This window comes from Oryx dammah, unplaced genomic scaffold (genome assembly GCF_014754425.2).
Source record: "Oryx dammah isolate SB20612 unplaced genomic scaffold, SCBI_Odam_1.1 HiC_scaffold_3, whole genome shotgun sequence".
Taxonomy (NCBI): domain Eukaryota; kingdom Metazoa; phylum Chordata; class Mammalia; order Artiodactyla; family Bovidae; genus Oryx; species Oryx dammah.
The window spans coordinates 25,344,252-25,371,589 of NW_024070187.1; the positions used below are offsets into that span (position 1 = coordinate 25,344,252).

The 27,338-nt window shown below is 42.4% G+C and overlaps 1 long non-coding RNA gene and 1 pseudogene across 2 annotated transcripts; one reads left to right on the forward strand and one right to left on the reverse strand.

Annotated features, from left to right (window-relative positions):
* Nucleotides 1-12,848: 12,848 nt before the first annotated feature.
* LOC120861913 lies at nucleotides 12,849-16,096 on the reverse strand. Of its 2 annotated transcripts, XR_005720654.1 has the most exons (5): nucleotides 15,943-16,096; nucleotides 14,965-15,032; nucleotides 14,540-14,855; nucleotides 13,427-13,595; nucleotides 12,849-13,049 (listed from the first exon to the last, which is right to left on the reverse strand). It is a non-coding gene; the product is annotated as an uncharacterized LOC120861913 (long non-coding RNA). The 2 variants fall into 2 exon arrangements; XR_005720653.1 differs by lacking the exon at nucleotides 13,427-13,595.
* Nucleotides 16,097-18,539: 2,443 nt separating this feature from the next.
* Nucleotides 18,540-27,338, forward strand: part of LOC120862285 — a 34,583-nt pseudogene continuing 25,784 nt past the window's right edge.

Genomic DNA, 27,338 nt, shown 5'->3' on the forward strand with positions numbered 1-27,338 from the left:
AGCTGAGAAATTGACAGGAATGGGAGAGGAGCCTATGGCTGCTATCGTTTTAGGGAATTTTTCTTCCTTTAAAATGACAGAATCTTTTATATAGCCCATGGATTATTTTTTTCTGAGTAGCACCTGAATGTGAGAAGCATCACTATGGAATAAATAGAATAATCTCTGTGGAATAAATTGTGTGTCAGCATCTTCATTTTCTAGGCCTGGTGGACTTTCAGAAGCCTTTTCTTTTTTTAAAATTTCTCTTTCTTCTCAAAGCCATAACACTAGAAAACAGCTGCTCCAGTGTATCTAGAAATCAATTAAAATAAAGAATACTAATTTGTCTTAGCCTCTATTTTCTCACCTTTAAAATGGGGTTGGACACCTGAAACTAGCGTAATATTATGAATTGACTATAGTTCACTTTAAAAAATGGGCTTGATAGTCACACTGTATATGATTATCAGGAAGATTTGACAGTATAACCACAGCTGTACATGCAAGAGTTTTATAAATAGCGGTCCTTCCATAAATTGTTCTCAGCATTGTTTTAATATTATTAAAGAAGGAAGAAGACTAAAGGGTTTCAATCATAGCCTTAAACAGCAATTTAAGGAAGGAGTAATTCCAAAGACTAAATGACCAAAGAGAAAGCGAGTTGGTGGTGATTTTGAATCAGTTTGTACAACTTCAGCTGTAACCCAGTAAAGTATTGCTTTCCTTCTATTATTCAATAGTTAAATATGAAAGACAATTAATTGGTGTGCTTTTCAACTTTTTGCTTAATGTGTGTTAGTCACTTGTGTCCGACTCTTTGTGACCCCATGGATTGTAGCCTGCCAGGCTCCTCTGTCCATGGGATTCTCCAGGCAAGAATACTGGAGTGGGTTGCCATGCCCTTCTCCAGGGGATCTTCCTGACTCAGAGATCAAACCCAGGTCTCCTGCATTGCAGGCAGATTCTTTACTGTTTGAGCCACCATGGAAGCCTTTTACTTAATGCTTTAAAAAATAAATTTTACTTAAAAATAGATTTTGTATTAACATGGTTCAAAATTCAAATGCCTCAAAGAGTGTATAGCAATCATTCTTCTGTCCTCTTAGGTCCTCATGCCTGTCTGGAGGCAGCCATGCTACTGATTAAAAACTTGTATATATTTCCTCCTCCACACAAACTGAAGCACAAAATAGCACTTGCCTTTCTGCATCTTTCTTTTTTCCACTTAGAAAATTTTACCCACAATGATCCTCATTTTTTGTAGTTATGTGTAATTCTTTGCACGGATGAACAAACTTTACATCTTCTATTAATGATCATCAGGTTGTTTCAGTGTGTTGCCATCACAGAGAGCGTTGTAGTGAATAATCTTGTGAATATCTCATTTCTCAAAAGTGCAAGGATACCTGAAGGATGAAGTCACAGAGGAAGAATACTGATGGGAATGACCAAGTGCACTCCAGAGCCCTCACATCAGTCTTTCCCGTCACCAGCCATTGTGAACAGGCCTGTTTCCCCACCCACACCAGCTCAGTGCCATACCAGGTGTTCTTCAGCTTTGCTATTTTGATGGGTGACCCTTTAATTTGCATTTCTCTTGTTATGAGTATAATCGAACATCTAAAAAATATGCTTAAGAACCTTTTCTGCAAACTGTTGGTCGTCTCCTTTGCCTGTTTCTCTACTGGGCTATTGGTAAAAGGGATATTAAAGGTTAGAGTGAACTGGATAGTGGGAAGAAAGAGTTCTTTTTTTTTAAGATTTTTTTTGATGTGGACCATTTTAGAAGTACTTATCGTATTTGTTACAACAAATACAATATTTCAGTTTTGGTTTTTTTGACCACGAGGCATATGGTATCTGAGCTTCCTGATCAAGGATCAAACTGGCAACCCCTGCACTGGAAGTTGAACACTCAACCGCTGGACCACCAGGGAAGGCCCATGAAATTTATTTTAACATTGATGGACTATATTCAAATTCTGCTTCAATCTTTTTTCAGTTACGTAAACACTTTTGTGCTTCAGTTTCCTCATTTCTAAACTGATGATAACAATTCCTTCTTCACTCTAGGAAGGATTAAAAGAGGTAAATAATGAAACACATTTAGTGCTTATTTAACCCTTAGTAGGTGCTCAATAAATCAGGTTTTTCCTTCTTTGACTTATGAAGATTACAATAAACGTTTTCATATTCCTAAGGCGTCACATATAAGTTATCTGGGGAAAAAAAGGAAGAGAGAAAAAAAGGCATGGAGAGGAGGAATCAAGGGTAGGACAAAGAAGACATATTTCTTGGCTTGAGCATCTTCAGTCCCTTTATATCTTGTTGCCCAGTATGCTTCTAAAACACTTGTTCCTCTGAAGATGATCAGGGAATAAAGGCTAATTTTAATATTATCACAAGTAAAACATAATTAAGTACGTAAATCTGCCCAGATGCTCATTCTGTGTTACAAAGTCAATATGTAGTGTGGCTTTAAAAGGCCGCTTGCAACTTGGCATTATCTGGGGAGGGGGCAGTTCTTGGGGCTTCACACAGAATCTTATAGTCAGCTCTCCAGTATGTTTGCTGTACTGACACAGGGCATTATTTCTTTTTGTTCGCAAAATAGCAAGAATGTCATCTTCTTGACTTTTCCTCTGGGCAGATGTGAGTTACTCTCCTGTGTATCACTGTGCCTAGCTCGGTGCCAAGCACACAGGAGAGGCTGAATCAAAATGCATCGTGGACTGAACCTGTGCTTTTGAAATTTAATATGAGTCAAGGTTAAAACCCCAAATGAAGAATTACAAACATCTATGACCTTCAGAAAGGACAGTGACGCACTCTTCTTCTCTGTATCCGTTTAAATGCCAGTTTTGTCTGGAGAGCCGTGGGTTTCAATGTTTTTTAGTTCACCACATTCTATTTTTATTTCAAATTTCCTCTCTCTGACTCACCAAATGTGATCTGCTGTACATTCATTTGAAATAAAATTAATTGTAAATCTGTTTTGTGAATTCCTTAATATCTCATGAGGTAAATGGAGAGCCTGGAAGGTGTTATGAAACTTGATGGAAAGTCACACTCTGGAGACCCCAGGATGTGATATTTTGATAGCACCATAGACAGTGAATGCTGAGGAGGACTTCCACATATTTTCTCTATTCCTAAGCATTTAGAACCTAGACAGCATATTAAAAAGCAGAGATATTACTTCGCCAACAAAGGTCTGTCTAGCCAAGCTGTGGTTCTTCCAGTAGTCATGTATGGATGTAAGAGTTGGACCATAAAGAAAGCTGAGTGCCTAAGAACTGATGCTTTCAAATTGTGGTGTTGGAGAAGACTGTTGAGAGTCCCTTGGATAGCAAGATCAAACCAGTCAATCCCAAAGGAAACCAACCCTGAATATTCATTGGAAGGACTGATGCTGAAGCTCCAGTACTTTGGCCACCTGATACAAAGAGCTGACTCACTGGAAAAGACTCATGCTGGGAAAGATTGAGGGCAGGAGGAGAAGGGGGCGATAGAGGATGAGATAGTTGGATGGCATCATCAACTCAATGAACATGAGTTTGAACAAACTCTGGGAAATAGTGAAGGATAGGGAAGCTTGGCATGCTGCAGTTCATGGGGTCACAAAGAACCAGACAGGACTTAGTGACTAACCAACAACAAAGCATTTAAAAATCAGTTGCTCTGTTCTCTGTAGGCCTAGGTCATAGTTTCATATGAGTGAACATGGCCTGTGCTTCAGCCATGTAAGTTCTCCAAGCTAAGGATAAGAGGGGCTCAGAAGCCCCACCTTTACTTGCTGACACTGGAGGGTATGAGCTCTGTGGTTCACTTTAGAAAGAGCACACGCATTACAGCAAAAAGCTCATCTGGGCTTCTGCCAACTTGTCTCCTGGCCTGTGGAGAGCTGCTTCTCTCTGTGTGTGCTGAAAAGCCACTTGCAGATCCCTCCTCTTTGCTTGTGCCCCCTGCCTTTGTGGGGTGGGGGAAGCCGGGGTGGGGTGAGGGAAAGAGGAGGGATCAGGAGGCTCCTCATCGTGCCGGTGCACTCAGTTCTCTGAGGTCAGAGAGGCTGCAGGAATGAACCCCCAATCTCTTCTGTTTTAATACACGTTAGGCTTAGGAATACTTGTCAGACTTAGCAGGAAAGTCACATGTATAGAGAACATTCCTGTCTGGGCTTTGAGCCTGCCAGTGGAGCCCAGAGTGCCAAGTGAGATCACATTCAGTCCTCAACTCCAAAGATTTGCTGTTTGCTCATCGGACCCTTTGTCCCTCCTTTCCCCTTTCTCATTTTTATCCAAAATGGACAATCGTTGCTATTTTCTTCAGGGAATGTGCCATAGAGTGAGCAGAGGCTACAAGTCCTGATGAATTTTGCCTCTTGCTAGCTGATTTGGTAAAGAAGTGTGGACCTCAAGTTCATGGTACCACTAGTTTGTGATCCAGCCTCAAGATACCCCTGTTTCTGGGCCCTGGAACCATGGGGAATTGAGTTAGCAGTGTCAGCCTAACTGTTTTGGGGCTTGAACATACGCTTCAGGATTGGAGCTTAGCAGAAGCTCTCACAAGGAAGAGCTTGCCAGGAGTTGGAGAGTGACTCAGCAGGGGCTCAGGAAGCACGGTGCTAAACACTGAAGACCTGGCTTGTCAGTCGCAGAGAAGATTATCTGAAGGAGTAGGCGAAGCTACAGGGATTGAGGAAAGGAATGAGGAAGTTCAGGCTGACAAACTGCTTCAGTCTCCTTGTTTCCTTCTTGTGAGTTGTAGTTTCAAAATCAGCAACAAAATTTGAGAGGTGTACATGTAATATTCAAGTGTTATACAGTTGACGTTATTGTTTGTATTTGTGTAACTTGGACTGCAAGGAGATCCAACCAGTCCATTCTGAAGGAGATCAGCTCTGGGTTTTCTTTGGAGGGAATGATGCTGAAGCGGAAACTCCAGTACTCTGGCCACCTCATGTGAAGAGTTGACTCACTGGAAAAGACTCTGATGCTGGGAGGGATTGGGGGCAGGAGGAGAAGGGGACGACAGAAGATGAGATGGCTGGATGGCATCACTGACTCGATGGACGTGGGTCTGAGTGAACTCCGGGAGTTGGTGATGGACAGGGAGGCCTGGGATGCTGCGATTCATGGGGTCGCAAAGAGTCAGACACGACTGAGCGACTGAACTGAACTGAACTTGTTTGTTGGGTGACATGAATTCAGTAGGATACTATCAAGAGGCAGCTCAATTTTTCCCCCTATTGGTGCCCATAATCACACTTGGTCAGACCTCTGTCCAAAGTGTCTTGAATGCATCTAGGGTAGCAATGAAGTTCTTTAGTTTCTTGTTAACTTATTGGGGTCTCATATCATTTATAATAGCATTTCAGTAGTTCCTCTTGTGTTTTTCAAATATTCATCATATCAAATAAAAATAGTAGAGGTTTAAGTTTTTCCTTTCTAACATTTATGCTTTTAATTTCATTTTCTTTCCTAAGTGTGTCTATTCCAATGTAGTGTTAAATGAGAATATTGATAATGGATATTCTTGTCATGTGGTTTTGAAAAGCATAACTGAGGCTACAGTAAAATGCATGCTTTGATATAATGCAGCTATCAACATAAACTGCTCACATCTAGTCATCTCTCTTTTAAGAATCTATTCACATTAGAGATTCAGACAATTTATTATTTATCCAGTTCTTCATAGTAGTATTATTTATCGGGTTCATTATAGTAGTATTTATAATGATGAAAAATTAGAAGAAATCTAAAATTAAATTAAATCTAAATTAACACTGAATTATGGTATATTCGTATGATGAAATAGGGCTGAATTATTTATTAGCACATAACAAATTACCCCAAAACTTAGTGGCTTAAAATAATATTTATTATCTCACACAATTTCTGTGGGTAACAAACCCAGGGACATCTTAGCTGGATGGCTCTGCCCCAGGATATATAGTGAGATTTTAGTCAAGTTGTTGGCCAGGCCTGTGGTCATCCGAAAGCTTGACCGGAGCTGTAGGTTCTGCTTTGCTGGTGGCTCCCACGCATGCTTGAAGAAGTAGTGCTGGTTGTTGGCTGGAGGTCTCGATTCCTCACCTCATGGACCTCTCCAGAGGTCTAGAGCTGTTCTCTGCAGCAAGTGATCCACAGGAGAGCAAAGTTGAAACAGCATCTTTTTTGAAATCATGCTCTTCTTGTTTTCTAATATTCTATGTGTTGCACAGATCAGTCCTATTCATGGTGGTAGGGACCTCAATAGGGACATAAAACCAGGAGGCAGGATTACTGGAGGTCATTGGAAAGGCTGGTCACTACAGTCTTAGCCCTGGCCTCCAATGATTCTCACCCTCACACATGCAAAATACAATCACCCTTTGACAAGATCCTCAAAGTTTCTTCCTGTTTCAGCATCAGTTCCAAGTCTAGAGCCTCACCAGCTAAGTCATGTGCCAGGGGCAGATGAAGCTCTTCAAGAATAGTTTCTTCAGTATGTAGTTCCTATGAAATAGAATATTTGCTATCATACCAATAAACAAGGATGTCACAGCCGTGAGGGATTCCAGCGCTCCAAAGGTGAATTTCTGAGCCCAGGAATAACAATACCTGCTCTCCGGCAATGTCAACCACTCCCCACAGTGAGCACTGGCCCCAGATAGCTGAGATACATATGAAAGAAATGAGTCTTGCATCTTCCCATACATAGAAAATCGCTAAATTCCTTAACTTGAGGTATCTGGCTTCCTTAATTAACAATAATCTTTTGATGTTCAGACTGCTTGCCCCTTATTACAAGTTTACCTTTCTCCTCCCCGCAGCCTCCTCAGAACAGTTCTTTCAGGGTTACTTGAGCTGCTGTCTCCTGGGCTTGAAGTCCTAAAAATTCCCACCAAATAAAACATAACTCTCAACTGCTGCTGCTGCTGCTAAGTCGTTTCAGTCATGTCAGACTCTGTGCGGCCCCATAGACGGCAGCCCACCAGGGTCCCCCGTCCCTGGGATTCTCCAGGCAACAACACTGGAGTGCGTTGCCATTTCCTTCTCCAATGCATGAAAGTGAAAAGTGAAAGTGAAGTCGTTCAGTCATGTCCGACTCTTAGCGACCTCATGGACTGCAGCCCACTAGGCTCCTCCGCCCATGGGATTTTCCAGGCAAGAGTACTGGAGTGGGTTGCCATTTAAGCCAGCATTCCAAGTACAGTTCAAGTACAGTTCCTCTCAATCTGAAGACATGTGGATTATAGTGTTAAGTTACCTGCGCCCTCCCACACCTGATATATACTGGTGGGAAAGCCTTTAAATAATATTACAGATACTCCCATTCAAAATGAGGACAACAGGAGGCACACAGAAGTCACTGCTTCATAGAAATCCTAATATCTAGCTAAGTAAATATGGAAAATTTCCTTTAATAGGACTTGGGTCCACTCTTTCCTGGGAATGATTCTCTCTAGCTCCTGGTTCTACCCTCTGAGCTCTTAGTTCTGCCCTCTGATTTGTCCTTCCTGTTCCATTAAAGGTAACCCATGATTTGCAGTTTAGAGATTGTCTTACTCTACTTCCTGCCTCTCAAAGTTTGACCGTCTGAAGGTCTCTTTTCACGTTGTATGGTTTCTGTCCATGCAGTCCACCCTGATAATGTTTCTGCCAATATTAAAAAAAAAAAACACTCTGTAGGTTACCTGCAACAGGGCAGTTAAGTGGGGTTTATTCCATTAGTTAAAAGCCACACCATAAATCTCTTCAAGATAAGCCCCTTTCTACCTTGGACTGTTGAAACTGCAGAGGGACAATGTCCATAAACTTTCAGAAGCCCTAGAGTTCTCTGAAGTACTACCTTAGATTTTCCTTAATCAATAAATGATATTTTTACAGTCACAACCTCAACTTCAGAGCCCTGGATTTGATCTTTGCCTAGAAGCTATTTTACAATTTTAGCATTTTCTGTCATCTGGAAAGTTTCAGAAGCAGAAAGTCTTGACTGCTTTTTATTGAATAATTAATTCTTCCTTCAGCTTATCTCTCCTCTTACTTTTTGCTATAAGAAACCAAGCAGTACTTTCAACACTGCCTGGAAATCTTAGCTAGATCACTTAGCTCATTAGATATATTCCTCCCCCCGCCTTCCCTATTTTTGCATATGAAATTTGCTAAATTTTCTGTCATATCTAACAAGAATCTCTTATCTTTTAGTTCCCAGTAATATTTTCCAGATTTTCCTGAGTCCTTACCAATGGCATCCTTGAAGGTCATCAGGCTTCTGCTAACTTCTGAGTCTTCCCTGTCATAAAGGCACCCCCACATTTTAGCTGTTTTGTTATGATAGTACCCACATCTGATACCAAAGTCATAATTTTTTATATGCAACATTATTCCAAAATGTAGATATTTAAAATAATAAATATTAACTCCCACAGTTTCTGTGGATCTGGAACCCAGGCGCAGATTAGCTTGGTGATTCTGTCTCAGTCTCTCATGTGGTTACGATCTGGGTGTCAACCAGGGCTGCAGTCATCCAAGAACGTGACTAAGTGGGAGGATCTACTTCCATGGTGACAAACTCAAATGTTAATACCTAGCAAACTGGTGCTGGTTATTGGCAGGAGACCTCAATTCCTCCCCACCTGCACCTCTCTGAAGTGGATGGCTGGAGTCCTCATTACATGTCCCCTGGCTTCTCCTATACTGAGTCAAACCAAAAAAGGTTTGAAAACTGCAACATCTTTTATGACATAGTCTTGGAAATCAAACTGTTTTTCTGAAGTATCTTATTGGTTACGCAGGTCACCTCTGTTCAATGTGAAAAAGTACCGCATAGGGTCATGAACACCAGGAGGCCGTAATCACTGGGGTCATCTTGGAGGCTGGCTACCACATGTTTTATATAATTATGTTAGATATCTAAAATAAGGTATTTGAAAAACCTTAATAATTGGTTAAATGAAAGAAATTCATTTAATTTATTAAAAATAACTTTTATATTATTATCTGGGTATGCTTCTTCATGCAGAAAAGATAGAGTAGAAAGAAAACAAAAAATCTTAGCATTGTTTATCTCTAGGTGAATGGATTGTGAATTTTAAAGTGGTTTTTTTTATACTTTTTTGTGTATCTTCAAAACACAACACTAGTGTATATAAACAATTTTATAATGGAAAAACTCATGAATTTTGAGGGTACAAATTAGAATAATGATTTATAATTTTTGTTCCTTTAAAAAACAAATAATATCATCTTCCCTTAGGTTAAAAATGAAAATTTCTACACTCTTTTAAAAAATTAATGATAACTTTAAGTGGTTGGAGCTGTTAACTTCCAGTTTGGCAATTGATGATTTATTAAAAGAAATATCGGGAGTTCCCTAGTGATCCAGTGATTAGGGCTCCGTGCTTCCACTGCAAGGGGCACAGGTTTGATCCCTAGTCAGGGAACCAAGAACACACAAGATTTGCAGTTAGGCAAAAAAAAAAAATTTTTTTTAATCATACTGACAAATTTTAAGTTAATATTTGTACTGCTGCTGCTAAGTTGTTTCAGTCGTGTCTGACTCTGTGCGACCCCATAGACGGCAGCCCACCAGGCTCCCCCATCCCTGGGATTCTCCAGGCAAGAATACTGGAGTGGGTTGCACACATAAATCATGTGTGTATGCATGCATACATGAGTGTGTTCAATAGTAAAAGGGAGGAAAAGACTTCTTTAAAGGTCATTGCTGCAAGTCATTGCTCAGTAAAATATTCTTTGGACTATTTAAATTCAATACTAATTTACAAGTACAAACTTTTAGATTTTCTCTTTCATTTGAACACCTGCCTCCACAATTTCTTCTAAAAAGATGAAGTTTAAAGATTCCCATAAGATTATTTGAAATAGAAAGACAAAGCAAAGTTTAAAATCAAGCTGTAGGTGAACTTCTGAAAATACACCAGGCTTGAGATTTTTTTGAAGCTCTTTCTGGAAACTAATGCAGAAGTTATTTTCTTTCCTTTGGGTGTGAGGACAGTCCATATTCATGAAACAGGGCTTAGGATGCTGGAAGCCTTTCCTAATTATTCTGTATCCACTCATATCAGAGCCACTGTGGCTGTTTGTAAAGTTTTGTACAAAGGTGTCCACTCAGGGCTCGTGGTGCTGAAATTCCAGTTCATATGTCCTTGTCCAGCCGTGAGGGGAAATGGGGCTTTCCCCCTTCTGTTTCACAAAATGTCTCCAGATGGGCTAAGAGTGAATTCTATCACTCCTTTGTATTATGAACCCTAGGAAAACTTAGGCATTTTATTCGAATTACCAAAAATGATACTAAAATATAGGGAGTGAGTAGAGACTGAAGGTGGAGAAGGCAATGGCAACCTACTCTAGTACTGTTGCCCAGAAAATCCCATGAATGGAGGAGCCTGGTAGGCTGCAGTCCATGGGGTCGCTAGGAGTCGGACACGACTGAGCGACTTCACTTTCACTTTTCACTTCCATGCATTGGAGAAGGAAATGGCAACCCACTCCAGTGTTCTTGCCTGGAGAATCCCAGGGACGGGGGGGCCTGGTGGGCTGCCATCTCTGGGGTCGCACGGAATCGGACATGACTAAAGCGACTTAGCGGCAGCAGCAGAGACTGAAGGGAGATAAAAAGGTTAAGGATTTAGTAGTCAATTATAATAGGTTCATGAACGCACATGGAGTATGAAAAAAATTTTTCAGAATTTTCAGTATCATTTTATTTGGTTTCATCTTTCCCCATTGCCTATCTTTTGAATAGAATGTACTGGAAGAGTAGGAGGGGACAATTTCTTTTTCTTTCAGGTGCTACTTGTCTTTCCATTTTCATGCTACCAAAGCAGGGTTCAGTACAACAGAAACAGAAAGAAAGTCTCAGAAGAGACTTCCTACCAGTCTGCTAGGAAGCAACCTTGTTCTCTCATTTCCATTGGAACGAGAATTTGTCGGGATCTGTAGACACCACAGAAATCCATGACTCTGCTGTTGCTGCCCTCTGTCTGTGGGTTTAGAAGGTTGGCAGGTTTCAGACCCTATTTTGTTTTAGGAAGAAACAGGTTTCATTAACAGGATGAACACAGGAAACTCAGGGGCTAGAGTAAAAGTGAAATTTTTGTTTAGACTCTGCTTATAAAAATGGAAGCCTGTATTGCAGTGTTTGGGAAGCGTGTGAATCTGAGCATGGCAGGATCTAGGATGATCTGGGCTCTTACAGTGCCTGAGTGACATCATTACTAGAACCAAGGATCTTTATGGAGTCGTGTGGATATTAATGTAGACAGGGCTGACTGTCTATTGATCTCAAGGTGTAGCTGGTGGGTTGTTTTGTCTTCAAATAGACATCCTTGATGTCACATCATTACTCTTATTTATTTTGTCCTCCTAAACCTTCAGGCCCAAGCAAGCCTGTTTTGGGGAGAGCTGCCAGCCTGTGCTCCTGTTGGCACTCAGGGCCTCCCACCAGATGTAGGAGCCCTGGGTGGGTTCCAAAGTGACAGGAAACCTTTGTGTTCACTGTCAGTCCTCAATCTTAAATAAGCATATTCACTTCAGAAGCATTAGGGGAGAACCACAGCAGGACTATCTTGAGAACCTGAAGAAGTGGATTCCCTAAGACTACCCTCCACACCAGCAGTCCAACAGGATTTAATCCTTTTAATTTCCAAGATTTCTAAAAAGCATGAAAACCGGTACTATCCCTTCATCAAGATTGGATTTAGGCAGTATGACAGTGTGCTTTGATCAATGGAAATCTTGTGAGCAGACAGGTAACCTGCAAATGGCATTTGATGATTAAAACAACTGAAAGAACCAGACTGTTTGTAACTAGATTTTTTTAAAAATTGAAGTATAGTTGATTTATAATGTTGTGTTTGTTTCAAGTGTACAGCAGAAGAATATATATGTATTCTTTTCAGATTCTTTTCCATTATAGATTATTATGAGATATTGAATATAGTTCCATTGTGCTATAAAGTAGGCCCTTGTTGTTTGTCTATTTTATAAATAGCTGTGTGTACCTGTTAATCCCAAATTCCTAGTTTATCTGCCCCCCTCCTCAACTTTTCCCTTTTGGTAGCCATAAATTTGTTTTCTATGTCTGTGAGTCTGTTTCTGTTTTGGAAATAAGTTCATTTGTATGATTTTGTATAGATTTCACATGTAAGTGATAGCATACAATATTTGATTTGTCTTTCTCTGTCTGACTTACTTCATATAGTATGATAATCCCCAGGTCCACCCGTGTTGCGGCAAATGGCATTATTTCATTCTTTTTTATGGCTGAGTAATATTCCATTTAGAGAAGGCAATGGCAACCCACTCCAGTACTCTTGCCAGGAAAATCTCATGGACGAGGAGCCTGGTAGGCTGCAGTCCATGGGGTCGCTAAGAGTCAGACACGACTGAACTACTTCACTTTCACTTTTCACTTTCATGCATTGGAGAAGGAAATGGCAACCCACTCCAGTGTTCTTGCCTGGAGAATCCCAGGGATGGGGGAGCCTGGTGGGCTGCCATCTCTGGGGTCGCACAGAGTTGGACACTACTGATGCTACTTAGCAGCAGCAGCAGCAATATTCCATTGTATATATGTACCACATCTTTTTTTATCTATTCCTCTGCTAATGGACACTTAGGTTGCTTCCATATCTTGGCTACTGTAAATAATACTACCATGAATATTGGGGTGCTTTCATCTTTTCAAATTAGAGATTTTTATAACTAGCTTTTGGATTAAATATTGGCCAACTTTATTATTTATTTGTTTATTTTTTCAATGAATTGTTCATTCAGCTAACAGTCAGGGCTTACTTCAATGATCTTTCATCAAAGGACCTGAACTCTTTGCACCACAAATTTCACAAATGAGCTGTTAGATTCTGTTCAGAACATTCTTTTTATTGTGATACGGATGAGAGCATTTGTGATTACAGTGATGTCTGGTCTCTAAAGTTGAATGGGTCCTGTTGTAGAACCATGGAGAGTGGGACAAAAACTTGCTACAAGGGACAGCAACTAAGAGGAATAGTCGAGTCAGTGGCTTGAGAGACCATTTCTGGTCACAGAAGATCTTTGACTCTGAAAGGATATGAAAAAGTATGATCAGGGTTGGAAACAATTTTTCTTCAACAGCAATGCGGTTCTGAAGGGTGACCAAGTGAAGACTGCAACAACTGAGTTTTGTAGACTTAATAAAGATTGTTCTCCTTTGGGAGCGATCTTGGTAAATTGCTGCTAACTTCTTCAGTTCCCAGTCTAAGCTATACACAGATAATTATAACAAAGAGGAGTTTAAAAAAATGTTGGGGTTAGAGAATAGGGAAAGTTTATTTTTAACTAGTCACAAAAGGGCAGAAAGGGAAATTCAGGGATGTGATCAAGGTGAGCAAAGTCCATTCTGGGCAGATGGTTATCATAAACAAGAACCTTGCTTTCTCCCCTATTTGTTTACGTACCTTTTCAAATCATTGATGTGGATAGAAAAGGATTAATATGCATTCTCATCTTAAAATAGTTTATTTTTGCACTTAATAATTTAGTGCTCCAGTTGTACCCCATTGCAGTCCAATGGGGCCTCTTTGGCCTGTTGCTTAGGTTCTGGCACCATGCTGCTGTTAGTTCCCCCTTCCATGAAAGAACACCATGTGCTTGTGTAGGTCACAGGGCCACCAGTAGAGGCTATACTTCCCAGACTCCCCTGCAGCCAGAAATGACCATACAACTAGGTTCAGGCCAATAGCACGTGAATAAAAGTTACGTGAGCCACTTCTGAGCCATCTCTTTAGAGACAAAGCCACCCCCCATGCTCTCTCTTTGCCAGACATGGAGGCAAGCCCACTTCACCTCCGTGGATGATGGTAATACCCCAGGAGATGGGGAAGTAATGGGATGTTACAGATGTGAGGAACTTGGATCCCAGAATGGGAGCAGCTCTGCCCTACCAGCTCTGTGCCACTCGCCCCTGGACTGCTTCAGGAGAAAAATTTTAATTTAAAGCTATCTATTTTATTCTTTCTTTGTTACAGCAGCTTAACGTGAAGTCTATCGCAGTTCTCAAAGACACAGTGATGTTGAACTGCAGGGTGTGTTCAGAGAAAGCGTCGTGACTGGAGTGTGGTTAGGGAGTCGGGGGAGGTGGGGCAAAGGCAGGACTTAGTATAGGTTCGTGTCAGGAAATCATGGATGGGCTTGTGTCTCACGACAGAGGACGCGATGGGCTGGGAAGGGTCAGTCTTGATCTTTGTTGTGAGGTCTGTCCTCTTCTCCATAGTGAATCCTGCCTCCAAAACAAACAGCAGATGACACTCAACACTGGCCTCTCACAGCCTGGGTCCTGAAACGCTGGCCACGCACTGTCATACACCACGCCCCTGCTCTTCCCCCAGACCTCCCAACTTCTCATTTTGTGATTCATCTTTGAGTCAGTAGCTTTCTCTTGCCCCCTGAATTTCCTCTGTGAACAAGCTGTGCAGTCTACATCCTACCTTGTGCCCTGCCCTCTGCAGAGAGCCCACTGAATACACCCCAGACCTGGGGTCACACTTCGGTGGAGCCCTGCAGAAACTTACCACCTTTTTGTCAAATCTGACAGGTATTCTACTTCCAGGGAAAATGAATGGGAGAATTTCTCCATCCATGTTCAATTTTGCTGCTCTCTTGTTAATGAATTCTCCTATGTTTACTTCCTACTGGCTGTGATTGACAATTTGGAAAATTACTTTAGGAAAAATACGGATTTTAAAAGTCTTATTTCCAATATTCAGGAAAACAGCACTTTTTTTTCAAACTTTTGTTTCGAACTCTTTGACCATTCTAGTTCCAAGAATCTTCTACATACAATCAGAACTCTTGTTTGATGATGTTGAATGTCAGCTTTCTGTGTTCCTGCAAAGTTAAAGATTCATCGTAGCCCCAGATCATTGCTAAGTCCATCTCCCCTGGTAGATTTGCTCTCCTCCCTCCTCTACCCCATCTTTTCCCCTGGGAAACTGACCTCTGTAGACGGCATCAATAGGCTCCCTTGCCCACCAGCTACCAGGAGGATTCAGCCAATTGGAGACCCTGGTGGGAGACGGGAGGTTGTAAGGAAAGTGTGATGGAGGTGTCTGTCTCTATGATCCCTCCCTTCTGGACTGCAAAGCGTTGGCTGCAGAGTCGGGTGCATCCCTTTTCCAGAGCATACGGCTCCTCTGAGACGGCCAGACCAGGTCTCGACACAGCTCTTCTCTACGTAACTGCTCCCTCCCTTCTGTTTTGCTTTTTGATAGCACCGGCTCCTCACTGCTGCTTTTCATGGGGAGCTGCATCTTTCCTCACTGGTTTCTCTGACTCTGCCCTTGACTTCTGTAAATATCCTTTATTACACTGTCCTCAGGGATCTAGTTTCAGTGTACCATCTGTTCCTGCTAGAAAGCTGACTGGTACAGTGATTAAGCTAGGGTTGTCTATAACACACCATAGTACATGTTCACTGAAGGGGGCAAGTGCCTTAGATGTGCTCACTTGGTCTAAATGATCTGATTCTAACCAGTGCCCCAAGTTCACCTCATATATTTTCAGATCAAAGGATTAGTTCATCCAGCCTTACTGTGGGCATGGCCTGAGAACACACACTGCTACAGATACAGGGAACAAATGTCTCTCTTTCCCATAGAGTTCTCTTTCCCCCAGGAACTTTGTTCTTTCTCTCTCCCTCCTTGCCTCTTTTATCCATTCATCCACCCATCCATCCATCCATACACACATCCACCCACCCAGTCACCCATCCATCCATCCATACACCCACCCATTCATCCATCTCTGTGTATGTACAGACACATACATACATGTGTAAATATAGAATTCTTTTTTCTGAGCCAGTTGAAGGTAAATTGCATATGGTGTTTTCCCTTTAAATAGATCAGTGTGTATTACCTAAGAATAGAATATTTTCTTACATAACCATGGTACAGTATCAACTTCATAAACTTACACTGATGTAATCTTTCATCTAATCTGGCAGCTGTATCCTGATTTTGTCAGTCAATCTAATAATGTTCTTTCCAGCACTTCATTCTCCTCCACAGGATTCAGTGCAGGGTTGGGTACTGGATTTAGTTGTCATGATCTTTTGGTCTCCTCTAGTCTGAAACACTGTCATAGCCTTTTGTCGTCTTTTATGACATCGACATTTGAGAAACAGAGTCCCCCCTCCCATCCATGCACCATTCTTTTTAAAAATAGAGCAGTCATCATGTTGTGTTTGCCTGATGCTTCTTGGTGATCTTTGCATTGCTGGCCGTAATGCTGCACTGGTGACGTTGTGTCCTTCATGGGCTAATGTGTTAGGAGACACACACTGTTCACTGGTGGAAGTAATTCTGATCTCTGCTACATAATTATTAGGTTTTATTTTCTCCCTTGAATTCATAAGCAGTTCATGAGGAGACACTTTAACACATACAAGTGTCCTGCTCCTCATCAAAACCTCCCCCTGGATTGAAAATCCACAGATGCTTCTTGCTGATCTACTCTCCACTCCGTGGCTGCACAATGATAATGTTCCCTCTCCAGCTCTCCCTGCACATTGGCCGTTTGGCCCTCAGCATTCAACTGTAAGCAGAGTAACCTTCTCCTCTATTTATGTATATGTATTTTAAAATCAGTGATATGGATTGATTTTTCAATCCCATTTTCCAAGAGTTTTCCTTAATGTGCTCCAGTTGTACCATTGCGAAGACTTTGAATTGCTTCCCAAGTCCTTGTAACATGCTCCATTATCTTTTGTGCCCACTTCCTTTCTTTCTTTCTGGCTTAACATGTTCCAGGCTCATCTTGTCCTACCCTGCCCTGATCCTCAAATCAGCCATTTTTCTGAGTAGTCCTAGTCAGTTTTTGTGAGGAGTATGAGACACCACTATTCAGGACCTAAGTGTGCTCATTGTTGCTGCTGGAGTGTATTCCCTTTTTGATACTTTCACTAGGGAGAACTGGGAAATACAAGCATGTATATGCACTACGCATACATATATACACACATTAATACACATACATGCATACCCAAATGTGTATATACATTTTTCATCTATCTGTTTCAGAAATTCTGCAGTTAGCACACAAAGTTGTGGAGTCCAAAACCTGCAGGGCAGGCTGGTGGGCTGGAGGCCCAGGAAAGAGCTGATGTCACAACTGCAGTCAGAATTCCTTTGCCACTGGGGAACCTCAGTCATTTTCTCTTATGGCCTTCAACTGATTGGATGAGGCCCATCTACATTCAGGAGAGTAATCTACTTTCTCAAATTCTACTGATTTAAATGGTAATCATTCAGTTCAGTTCAGTTCAGTCACTCAGTCGTGTCCGACTCTTTGCAACCCCATGAATCGCAGCACGCCAGGCCTCCCTGTCCATCACCATCTCCTGGAGTTCACTCAGACTCATGTCCATCGAGTCAGTGATACCATCCAGCCATCTCATCCTCTGTCGTCCCCTTCTCCTCCTGCCCCCAATCCCTCCCAGCATCAGAGTCTTTTCCAGTGAGTCAACTCTTTGCATGAGGTGGCCAAAGTACTGGAGTTTCAGCTTTAGCATCATTCCTTCCAAAGAAATCCCAGGGCTGATTTCCTTCAGAATGGACTGGTTGCATCTCCTTGCAGTCCAAGGGACTCTCAAGGGTCTTCTCCAACACCACAGTTCAAAAGGTAATCATTAATCTAATCTAAAAAAACACGTTCATAGTGACATCTAGACTAGTATTTTATTTGACCAAATATCTGGGTACTGTGGCCTAGCCAAGTTGGCACATAGAACTAACTATCACATTTACTGTGCTGTGTGCTAAACACAAGGGGAAGTCCCTTTTGGGAGGAGGGGACAGGGAGGTAGCCTTTCAGAGCCCTCAAGAGGTGGTTCCCACCGATACATCTCACGGCTCCTTTTCCAGTGCTCAGGTTGGGGACCAGGCCATGAGCTGGAGAAGCGCTTTCAAACCCTCCCCTCCCTATACACTATACACTTCCTTAGCCAAATAAGGCAAAGAAATACATACTTCTTTTTTTTTTTTTCTTAAGTTCAGAGATGGAGAGTCGCTGCTGATATGAAGGGATCCCCAGGAAATTTTATCTCAAAGTACATGGTCACAGTACTCAAATAAATGCGTCTCTCTTGGATAAGGAACAATGTTCCAGATAACTGGGCCTCCCGTGGCCCAGTCTCACTCCTATCTGTTTTGTGCTGCTGTGTCAGTCTTGATTCAATAGAAGCATTTCATTCCGCAGAGACAGTGGGTAGCAACTGTTTGATCCTTGACCAGAGATAACCCTGGAGAGGGTGTGTCTTACATGCTGGGAAAGTTAAGTGAAACGGCTTTCACAGAATCCTGGAGAGAGAGAAGGGCCTTGCAGCCTAAAGAACACCCCGGAGACCTGCCCACATGTGTTTTCATCCTGTCAGACTCTTCAGTGCTCAGTGTGTAACTGGAATTGTTAAGGTGGCACAGGGGGATACTTTTGCCCGTGTGCTTCCTTCCGTACACACTCAGAGGGGCTCACGGCTATAGCCGGGCTGCAGCTATTCCGTGTCTTTCAGGCATCATGGTGACCCATGGTGGGCAGTCTGTGCTGGGCATTCTTCCAGGGCCTGGAGCAGTGGGGCAGGTCCACCTTGTCACCTACTTGGGGAAAAAGAGCTGTAGAAGCGGAAGAGAGGAGAGAGCTCAGGAAAGCTCCAGCAACTGTGGAGAAGGTGAGAGGGAGGCTGAGGATAAAATGTGTTTGCCCACTGCTGGCGTGCTTTCCCCAGATGCAAGCCTGTCGCCTCACTGCCCCTAGAGGATCAGGTAGATCAGCGTCTGCAGCCCAGATTCGGCACCTCTCTCCTCCGATCACAGTTCCTCAGGGCACAGCCCACACTTGCATCTGATGGGTGCTGTCTAGCCTGGCTCTAGGTACCTTTCCAGACCCTCTACACCCATAACAATACATGTCTACTGCACTGTATATTCTCTGTTCTGCAGACATACCTTCTTCCCTCAGGCCATCCTGGCTTTGATTATGCTTCCCCTTCCTATAATGTCCTTCCACGCCTTCATCTGGTCAGTGTCTCTTCTTCAGGACCAAGTTCAGCCTCACGCCTCCACATCACCTTCCTGACTTCCTTCCCTAACTCCTTCTCTGTGTTCCATGGGATCTGGGTGTGACCTCCCGTGGCTGTAATTGTTCAGGATGATGTCGGCTAGACTCCCCACGTGTGTGTATTTGTCACCTGAGAGACGCCCCGAGACCCGAAGCCTGTTGGCTTGCCAGGGCCACTCCGTCACACCCTGAACCCCACCCTGTTCACAGCCTAGAGCTGCAGAACCCTCTCTCCTGCAGCTCCTGCTGGGGACGCTTGCACCTCCTCACTTCCCACCTTGACCTCATCCATGGCCTGGTCCTCGTCCTAGATCAGAGGCTGGCTAAGTGTCTTTTCTCCAAGACTAAGCACAAATTTTAATTCCTGTTGGTTCTTGCCCTTTGATGGTGATTGCTTTGGCTTCCTCCAAATAACAACTGTGTTCATTCCCATCTGGCCCCCAGTGTGGGTGTCCCAGTATGCTCCTCCTTCCTGCTGGGGGGCCCTGACCCTAGAGAGGGAAGCCAGGCACCATCACGTGGCCAGCACTGGGGTTCAGAATAGCATAGTGTCTTCCTCTGTATGGCAGCTGCACAAGGTGTTCCACGTAGAAGGTGTCAGTGCTCATCATGTAGTCAAGAAATACATCTGGATGCTTTCACATGATATTATTTAGTATAAAACTGTTAACAGTACTGACCTCAGGGGAATTATTACAGAGAGTTCAGAGAAGAAAAGAGAAATTAAAATTTTCATTCCATACCATTTTCCACTGTTAGATTTTTTGTTTTTACTATGACTGTATTTTTAAAAATTAATTTTATTTTATTTTTCTCTGCACCAGGTCTTTGTTGCTGCGTGCAGGCTTCCTCTAGTTGTGGGGAGCAGGGGCTACTCTCTGGCTGTAGTGCGTGGGCTTTATTGCGGTGGCTTCTCTCATGGTGGAGCCTGTGCTCTGGAGCATGTGCGCTTTGGTGGTTGTGGCACACAGGCATACTTGCCCTGCAGCAGGTGGAATCTTCCTGGACTAGGGATTGAACCCATGTCCCCTGCACTGGCAGGTGGAGTCTTAACCACTGCACCACCAGAAAAGTTCCCATGACTATGTTTTAATAGCCATAACAAGACAGCCATATCATCAACTGGAACCTGTGCTTCCTGTGTTAGTTTGCTAGGGCTGCCATAAGTAGGTGGCTTAAGCAATGGCCATTTACTGTCACGCAGTTTTAGAGTCTAGAATTCTGAGATCAAGGTGTCGGTAGGGTTGGTTTTTCCTCTTTCCTTGGCTTACAGATGGCCGCCTTCCCACTGTGTGTCCAGATGCTCTTCCCGCTCTGCAGGCCTCTGTCCTAATCTCCTCCTCTTGTAAGCCCAGTGGTCATATTGCATATCGTCTCCCTCTTATCTCCTCTGTAAGGACAATGTCTCCCAGTACAGTCACATTCTGAGGTATGGGGGTTAGGGCTTCAGCACATGAATTTGAGGGGACACGATTCAGCCCACTACACTTCCTGCTAGGTACAAACTTCCCCCATGGGGGAGGACCATAATGCCCTCCTCCTGCGTCTAGCCTACCCTGACTCACTATCACTCACTCAGTCATGTCTAACTCTTTGTGACCCCATGGACTGCCGCTCACCAGGCTCCTCTGCCCGTGGAATTCTCCAGTCAAGAATGCTGGAGTGGGTAGCCACTCCCTTCTCCAGAGGCTCTTCCTGACCCAGGGTTCAAACCCAGGTCTCCTGCATTGCAGGTAGATTCTTTACCATTTAAGTCACCAGGGAGGCCCCTTCATTATCAGTAGCAATACCAGTCCCCACCTTTCTGCTCCCTGGAAGACCATCCAGCCATTCTCATTTGTTCTGATGCAACTAAGCCAGCCTAGTGTTCATTCTCGATTCTGGTTACACCCCGAATCATCTAGGAAGATTTACAGGTTTTGATGTCAGGGTCCTACACTCAAAGGTTTGCATCTGGTTGATCTGGAAACAGTGGGGGCCTTAGAGTTTTTAGAGCTCCTAGGTGGATCTAACATACAGCCAGGCTGATCATCATGGACGTAGCCCCTCTCTGTTAGAATGTAGCCCCTCTCTGTTAGGCCTGGGGAGGCAGAGGTGCATGCATGCTCAGTTGTGTCCGACTGTTGTGACCCCATAGACTGAGCGCACCAGGCTCCTCTGTTCATGGAATTTCCCAGGCAAGAACACTGGAATGAGTTGCCATTTCCTCCTCCAGGGATCTTCCCAACCCAGGGATTGATCTGCATCTTCTGCATTGGCAGACAGATTCTTTACTGATGAGCTACTAGGGAAGCCAGGTCTATGCACGTGGATATAAATCAAGGTAAGTGCAGGAGCTGCCGCATTCTCTCTGCTGCAGGTGTCGGTTTGACGCAGTGGAAGCTATGACAGGGTACAAGATTTTGAGGCAGAGCCTTAAAGTCATCTCTGAATTTGGTCAAGCCTGTGTCTTAGAGAGTAAATAGTGGAAATCCAGAAATTCCACTATTATCTTTATAGTGCTAACATTTAGTAGCATCTTTATAGTGCTAACATTTAGTAATGAAATTGTAGATGCTTGGTAAAAATTTGTTGGTTAAACAAGCAAGGAGAGGAGTAACACATGAATGAATGAATGGTCACTGCCCAACCATGCAATCCTTTCACTAATTTCTTTATAAATGTCTCCCATGTATAGAGTCTTGGGGTGATTCTGAGTGAATAATTCTTTTCCTCTCCCCTTTTCTATACAACTAAAAACACCACTTATAACACTGATACTTTAGACAGGGTCCAGGGCCATCCATTATGTAACAGCTTTCTTTAACTTTATTGTTTTTTTCCTTGACCTTGGCTATGATTTTTGGCAGCTTCTTGGGTCAAGAAGCACAGTCTGTGCAGTTTTTACCCTTTCTAGTTGCAGTTTCTCAAGCCTAAACTTTCCTCTGATTTTGGTACACTTTGGAATACTTTTAGACATTTAAAATTTTGTTTTCCATTTTGTTCAGTTTTTACTATGTATCTGCTAGGGACCTGCATGAGTGCTTTACTTCTCCCCTACTAGTGAAGCAACCAATATCTAAACTTTTTGATAAGTAGCCACAACTAAACATTTAATAAGCATATGCTCCAAGCTAGGCACTGGAATAAACTTGACATGAATTATTTTATTTCATTCTCAAAATGATCCTATTCTGTGGATCCTACTAATGTCCCACTTCACAGATATGAAGACTGAGGCTCAGATTTTAGAGTTTATCCAAGGTTGCATAGGTTAGCTCTCAGAGCCCTGCTGGTGTCTTAGCTTTCACAGGAAACTCTTTTTTAAAGGAACCCCCCCCCCAGAACCCACATAAGTTATAATTTTATTAATTTAGTTTATAAACAATTGACTCACAAATTATTATGATACAGTTTACAGATAATGGATTCACAAAGCTCTTGGAACAGTCCTTCATGGTAGTTTTGGAATCTGTGTTATGATGCTGACTTTGGACTGAGCTACTGTTATGCAAGTTGATTTATCTACCAGTTTACAAACATCTTGGCGTGGCTCACCCTACACCAGTTGCTTTTGTTAGTTTTACTTCCAGCAGGAACTACAGAGCTCATAAGTTTATAAATGATGAGATACCACTTCGTACCCACTAAGATGACTAAAATGAAATATATTGATAATAATACCAAGTATGGATGGAGATGTAGAATACTTGGAATTCTCATACCTTGCTAGCAGACTTACAAATGGTGTGTTATTGAGCAATTTGACTCTTTCAATGTTTGTGCATCATTCTGATAAATATCCATTGCTCTAATTTTCCACATTAACATTTTATAAAGGAAAAACCACATGGTCATCTGAAAATCAAAATCATCTACCAAAACTCATCAATAACATCACATGTAACCATGAATAGTGGAAAGCATTTTATTACAAATCAGGAAAGGTAAAAAAGATGACACCACTCTTATGGCAGAAAGTGAAGAAGAACTAAAGAGCCTCTTGATGAAAGTGAAAGAGGAGAGTGAAAAAGTTGGCTTAAAGCCCAACATTCAGAAAACTAAGATCATGGCATCTGGTCCCATCACTTCATGGGAAATAGATGGGGAAACAGTGAAAACAGTGGCTGACTTTATTTTTCTGGGCTCCAAAATCACTGCAGATGGTGATTGCAGCCATGAAATTAAAAGATGCTTACTCCTTGGAAGGAAAGTTATGACCAACCTAGACAGCATATTCAAAAGCAGAGACATTACTTTGTCAACAAAGGTCCGTCTAGTCAAGGCTATGGTTTTTCCAGTGGTCATGTATGGATGTGAGAGTTGGACTATAAAGAAAGCTGAGTACAGAAGATGCTTTTGGACTGTGGTATTGGAGAGTAGTCCCTTGGACTGCAAGGAGATCCACCCAGTCCATCTTAAAGGAGATCAGTCCTGGGTGTTCATTGGAAGGACTGATGCTGAAGCTGAAACTCCAATACTTTAGCCACCTCATGCAAAGAGCTGACTCATTTGAAAAGATCCTGATGCTGGGAAAGGTTGAGGGCAGGAGGAGAAGGGGATGACCGAGGATGAGATGGTTGGATGGCATCACCGACTCAATGGACATGGGTTTGGGTGGATTCTGGGAGTTGATGATGGACAGAGAGGCCTGGTGTGCTGTAGTTCATGGGGTTGCAAAGAGTCGGACATGACTAAGTGACTGAACTGAACTGAAAATACCCATTATTACTATACCTATTTTATAATATACTAGAGATCCTATGAGTACAGTAAGTTGAAAAAAAAATAAATGAGTAAACAAAAGAAAGATATATAAGTTGCCAGGGAAGAAGCAGAGTTGCCATTGTTCACATTTATGTGATGGTCTGTAGAATATCCAAGGGAACATACAGTCTAATTAAAACTGACCAATGAGTCTGACAAGATTGCTGGATATGCGCACATAAAAAATCAGTTGTGTTCCTACACACTAGTAACAAATGTAAAAATTGGAATTAAGAAAGATAATATTTTAAGTAGCAACACAAATACCACTGTACTTAAAGAATAAATCTTTCAAAAGATGTGCAAGACTCCTTTGGAGACAATTATAAAAAGTTGTAAAATTTGTATTGTAAAGCAAAATAAACTAAAAATTAAAATTAAAAAAAAAGTTAAAAAAAGTTGTAAAAATAAAAGCCAATCTTAGGAGAAACATGCACCACATTTTCAAATGGGAATGCTCCATATCTTAAAACTGCTAAATGTCCCCCAAATTTGTAGAATAAATCAATGTAATTCCAATAAAAGCTCAATGAAGTCCCCCTTTTATTGAAAGGTTAATTCTAATATGTATATGAAAACATAAAGGACCAAGATGAACCAAGAAAAAATTTGGTAAAAATGAGAGTTCTGGGGCTCACTTTACTACATACTTTATAAAAAAAAATCTATAGTAAAGTAAACAAGGTGGTACTTTTTTCTTTACCTTCTTTTTAAGAAAAGTTATTTTTTTGAATATAGTTGATTTACAATGTTAGTTTTAGGTGTACAGCAAAGTGATTTTGTTATTCATATATATACACTTTTCCGTTATGGTTTATCACAGGATATTGAAAATAGTAGAACCTGGTTTATTCATCCTATATATAGTAGTTTGCATCTGCTAATCCCCAACTCCTAATCCATCCTTCCCTGACCCTATTCCCCTTGACAATGGCAAGTCTGTTCTCCATGGCTGTCAGTCTGTTTCTGTTTCACAGATAAGTTCATTTGTGTAATATTTTAGATTCCATATATGTGACACCGTATGACATTTATCCTTCTCTTACTCTGCATGATAATCTCTAGGTCCGTCCATGTTGCTCAAATGGCATTACTTCATTCTATTTTATGGCTGGGTAATATTCTATTGTATATATTAATATGTATCACATCATGTCTGTCCATCCTCTGTAGCTGGACATTTAGGTTGCTTCCATGCCTTGACTGGAAATGGCAACCCACTCCATTGTTTTTGCCTGGAGAATCCCAGGGATGGGGGAGCCTGGTGGGCTGCCGTCTATGGGGTTGCACAGAGTTGGACACGACTGAAGTGACTTAGCAGCAGCGTGAACATAGGGGTGCATGTTTTTTTTTGAATTAGTTTCAAACAGGGTGATATTGATGACAATGTAAACAGACCAGTGGAACATAATAGAGAGCCGTCAACAGATTTATGAATATGTGGAAGTTAGATATACGACAGAGGTGATTGTAAACCATGCTTTCAAAGCACTCTCATGTTTAGCTCTTCCTGTCTATAACTCTAAGTGCAAAATAACCCCGAGCCCCAAAGACACTGTGTAAAGGGAGAACTCTTTTCTCTTCTACTCACATACTCAGTTATTCTGGCCACCAAACATGTGTGTGCGTGTGTGTGTGTGTGTGTGCGCGTGGGGTTTCCCACACTAAGCAATTGGGTGTCATACAACTTTAACTCAGTTTGGCACTATCTACCCTGGGAGCAGTGTTGGATCCTGCAGGTAAAGGCTCAGTCCCACAAGACTGCTCCCCAACTTCAGACACCAATCACAAAGAGTCGGACATGACCGAACAATATACAATCACAGGGTTGGTTCCCCTGGCAACCAACCCCATCATTAGGGGCTTTGCAAAGTCACCATATTAACATAAACACAGGTTGTGGCTGAAAGGGGTTTATCAATAACATCTTTATTTCTTCTTATCACTTGGGAAATCCCAAGATTTTAGAAGCTCTGTGCCAGGAGTGGGATGAAGACCAAATATATATTTCTTGTTATAAATCACAATTTCACTTGCTGCTTTTTGAAAGTCAATCACAGCTCCCAAGCATCTTCCGAAGAGCCCCCCAGTACTCCTCGTCCACTGCCAAGCCTTCTCTTACCATTACACTTTATCTACAAACTCAGTTTACTTAGTTACAAAGTGTGGTTTGTTATTTTTATGAACTTATTTTCCTTGTCCGGTTGAAGTATTTTCTGTCAAACCTACTTAGATATCCCTGGTTACCTGGGAGTTTCACACTTCTTCATGTTAGAAGTAGTAGGAATATTTAAGTCACTTTTCAGCTTTCCCCTAACCAGCAGGGCTTTCAGGAAGCCTCTCACCTGTCTGCAGCAAAGCAGAGAAGTTTATCTCTTGTTTTTTTTTTCCTGCCCCTTCGAATGGCAGAGAAGTCCTATCACTTTGGAAGGCAGGAAACAAGATAAACAGAGTAGAGGAGAAAAACAGGAAGGATGGTAGAATCTGGGACAATAACAAAAGACCACTAATATCTTAAAATGATGAAGAGAACGCACGTTTTCATTATAGAGTCTATGACTGAAGGACCACTGCTGATCTAGGCCTTTGACGGAAGGTTTATTTATGGAACAGAGCTGGTGTTTTAGCATCACAGTGTCCAGGAATTAGGCTGACTCTATCAGCAGGGATTAAAGCAAAGCATCTGTAGGAAATGATTTTAGCTGAATCTTCCTTAGTTTGATGACAAGTGGTTTGTTCCAGGTTGCCCTCTACCCTCCAACCTAGCGTAAAACATGTAGCTTTTCAAAAATATTTTTGGTATTAGTAGGTATAGCCTCATGCACAAAGAGCTACTCAACAGATTGAATTACATAACAACTAGTATTATTAAGAAGAGGTAACTGTAAGACTGAGTTCTCACTACATGCTAAGTATTCCACCGGTACTATGCCACGGAATCTTCCCCACACCACCATAAGCCCAGGACTATTATTCTCCCATTTTATAACTAGGGCCACTGACACCACAGGAAGTAATATGCACACCTCAGAGAGCTGGAGTGGCATGGATCCCAACTAGGCTTCCGTTTCCAAAATGCCTGAGAGCAGGTTCTTGAGAAGAATAGATGGATGATCCAAGCAGCCCATCGGGCGTTTCTGCGAAGACAGTCCCAGGACTCAGGGTGAGAGAAGAGCAGGGAAAGAGTCTGTCTTCCATGGACTTCAGCCGCACACCTTCGCCTCATGGGAGGCCGCTTGGTCTGTTGACATGAGGTTGTGGGCCTCTGTGTGGAGATGGCCACCCTCATGACAGCAGCTGGCACAGAGAGGAGAGGAGAGGAAGGAGGACCAGGCTGCAGAAGCTGCAGCGGCATGGTGGCCGGTATCTCTTCTGAGGGCACAGGGCCAGAGCCAGGCAACATGGTGACCCAGGCATGTGGACCTCTGCCTGCCCCCTCTTGTCGGTGGCACCTGCTGTCCTCCGAGAACTATAGACCAGGAGCCAGCTGGCAGAGGTTCTGATCCCCACCGT